The sequence below is a fragment of the Haliotis asinina genome, chromosome 3 (assembly GCF_037392515.1).
Source record: "Haliotis asinina isolate JCU_RB_2024 chromosome 3, JCU_Hal_asi_v2, whole genome shotgun sequence".
In the NCBI taxonomy this organism is placed as follows: Eukaryota; Metazoa; Mollusca; class Gastropoda; order Lepetellida; family Haliotidae; genus Haliotis; species Haliotis asinina.
In genome coordinates, this window is record NC_090282.1 from 5,963,036 (window position 1) to 5,966,911 (window position 3,876).

Below are 3,876 nucleotides of genomic sequence, written 5' to 3' on the forward strand. Positions count from 1 at the left end.
GGGATTTTAGTTTTTGACATGAAAATCCCGTACTTAGACCTATACTGAAGTAGGGCTGTTAGACCCAATTGTAGTCCATGGATTCTTTCTTTACATATTGCTATAGTTGCTAGAATATCAATACAAACTGGTTTCCATCCAGTGAGGAGTACTTTTCTTTAGACTTTAAATATATCTAACTGATCTTGTAAATGATATTTTCGGGATATCAATATGACAGTCTCGTCAGCATAAAGTAATGCAAAATACTTTCGTGTGTTTACATAGTTCTTCATTGTCAAAAACAACTCCATCACATGAGAAGGAGATAAAATATTGTTCATTTGAATATAAAGCAAAAAGAAGCGGAGATACGTTTGCTCCCTGTCTTACAGTTGAAATATTCTGACGATTCTGACGATTGTTCTTCACATTCTACACGTGATTTTACACCGCAGCACATTGATGGGATAAGATGAAAGCATTTACCGGTTATGTTAAAATTTAGAAATTTGATCCACATTCCAGTTCTCCATTCATTTTCGAGTGCTATTCCGAAATGTATGAACGCACACAATAACTTATTTTCTTCTCACTTTTCAAAACATGACTGATGCTAAACAGAGTAAAAATATGGTGAGAGGTCATACAACCCTTTCTAAACCTAATGTCTGTTTTATCTGGGCACATGCCATTATTATCAGTAGTATAGCTTCATTAAGCCTTACGCAACCAACCGTCTAATGTGATGTTTTTGTCGTCTTTTCATTTGGGAGATCTGTCTTCTGGGATATATACCTTTGTTGTGGGTAGTAACACATCAAGTTTTGTGAAGTTTTAACGACATTTTCTGTACATATTGGGTGGAATTTTGGCCTCTGTCATTGCATGATAGGTCATGCCAAACGTATGGAAAGGAGGCAATATTGACAAAATATGTCATTTGTCTAGTACAAAAGGTACGAAAGGTAGAATCTCATCTATATCATTACCCACGTCCACGCCAGAGAATAGTCAGTCTCGAAACAGATTCATGTGAAACACAAACTAGCTGTTGAAAATAGACTGATCAAGCACAATCACATGCTCGCGAATAAGGCGTAAGGTGGGGGTGGGGTGGGTTGTTGATGATGATTTTGAGAAGTGTCACCCATTTTGTTTTTGGAGGTATTCTGATACCGACGACATCGATCTACCATGTCTATATAAATACAGATGACACCCCACTTTCAGATTTAGCAAGACCTTTGACCAGGGAAATTAGCAGCGGTTGCAAGTCGCGCACTGTCGTTACCCTGTTGACAGTTCTAGGCAGGTGAATGTACACTGAGGGGGCGTGAACTGCGCATGAGCGACAGTATGTACACTACTCTAACTGTTAATGTCGCAGTTTCTGAACACTGATATATATATGATCGAAACTCGTCGATTAAGGTAGAGAGGTGACAGTTGACGGAGAGTACGCACACTTGGTCAGTGATGGACCACCTTCGGTATCTTGTACTAGCACTGACCATTGTGGTCAGCGTTAACGGACAGCGACCAGGCAGTAAGTCATTATTGTTTTCTATTTAAAGCTTATATGCTTATATGCTGACGCTCCCTTACCTGAATGAAAGGCCAAGTGGGTTCAGTTTGTCAAGAGCATGTTGATGGGGAAAAGCTACTGCTAATTTTTGTGTTATAACTTCGCACATTCTAAAGTTTCCATAGTCTCGATGTAATAACTATTAAGTACTGAAGGAAATCAATGCTATTGTGTCCAAAAGGGAGAAAACAATATGCACTGTACTGACGTTCACGTACAGCCCTAAGGCAAGCGGGTGAATGTTATGTTTCAAGGAGACCTGTAACTGTTTGAGTATATGACGACCGAAAAGGAAATTCTTTTTACGTCCCTTTGACAATTTTGTTATATTTGCTTATAGTAGTAGAACTACCAAGAGACATTAGTTATGAAGGTAACTGCCACATAGCGACTGGAAACCAAAGTTATTTTGGGTACGAAAATTCCACTGCACGTGCGAAATCAGGTTTATACGAATCGTGTTATCCGACCGAAGACTGGGTTGTTTATGAGAATGCCACTTTTCCATGTTATGGTGAAATGTGATTTGTTCTGAACCACAGATACTTCGATATATTCTACTACACGAAGTTGAAAGTCACACGGCGCTAGCATGTTACAACAGTCAGTCGTACTGATGAATTTCATTTTAAACAAAAACGTAAATCAAATAAACCGAAATACACATAAAGATTGTGTTCAGGTTAGAAGTTGTTAAACACACTGTCATAGTTTCAAATGTCATTTATTCGTTTGTATTACAAGGGAGTATGCACACTAGATGAAGCGGCTTGGACTATCCAAACGTGCAGATGTTTCACTGTTCCAGCTATTGTGCATAATACTTGTACTACAAACCAATAATAACTTACCCCCTTGTACCACAAACCAATAATAACTTACCCCCTTGTACTACAAACCAATAATAACTTACCCCCTTGTACTACAAACCAATAATAACTTACCCCCTTGTAATACAAACCAATTTTGACTTACCCCCTTGTAATACAAACCAATACTAACTTACCCCCTTGTACTACAAACCAATAATGACTTACCCCCTTGTACTACAAACCAATAATGACTTACCCCCTTGTAATACAAACCAATAATGACTTACCCCATTGTACTACAAACCAATAATGACTTACCCCCTTGTACTACAAACCAATAATAACTTACCCCCTTGTAATACAAACCAATAATAACTTACCCCCTTGTACTACAAACCAATAATGACTTGCCCCCTTGTACTACAAACCAATAATAACTTACCCCCTTGTAATACAAACCAATAATGACTTACCCCCTTGTACTACAAACCAATAATAACTTACCCCCTTGTACTACAAACCAATAATGACTTACCCCCTTGTACTACAAACCAATAATGACTTACCCCCTTGTAATACAAACCAATAATAACTTACCCCCTTGTACTACAAACCAATAATAACTTACCCCCTTGTAATACAAACCAATAATGACTTACCCCCTTGTACTACAAACCAATAATGACTTACCCCCTTGTACTACAAACCAATAATAACTTACCCCCTTGTACTACAAACCAATAATAACTTACCCCCTTGTACTACAAACCAATAATGACTTACCTCCTTCTACTACAAACCAATAATGACTCACCCCCTTGTACTACAAACCAATAATGACCTACCCCCTTGTACTACAAACCAATAATAACTTACCCCCTTGTACTACAAACCAATAATGACTTACCTCCTTCTACTACAAACCAATAATGACTCACCCCCTTGTACTACAAACCAATAATGACCTACCCCCTTGTACTACAAACCAATAATGACTTACCCCCTTGTACTACAAACCAATAATAACTTACCCCCTTGTACTACAAACCAATAATAACTTACCCCCTTGTACTACAAACCAATAATTGCCATTTGAAACTATGATCGTTTGTTAAACGAGTTTTATTTTAAGTTGGATTAAATTCTAAAACTTGAACGTTCACTTGGCAAGGTAAAATTATGAGGATTTGCTTACTTAATTTCACTTTATTTGATGTGCATTTTTGGTTAAAGTGAAATTCATCGGTACGTTTTCATCGCAAACAGACTATATGTAATGATAAGCTGCCTCGGCGTTCCCAGGACGTTTTTACACCAACGTGCAGGGTTTGGGGTGGTGGCAGGATATCAGTATAATACAGTACGAATCCCAAGCCTTGCCTCAGTAAAGGGCTGTGAACACAGACCGCAGACACGATTCATGCAGATGTCGTCTCATCGATGTAGGGGAGTACCCTACAATCACCATGGGCAGTGCAGGGACACGAACATAGATGA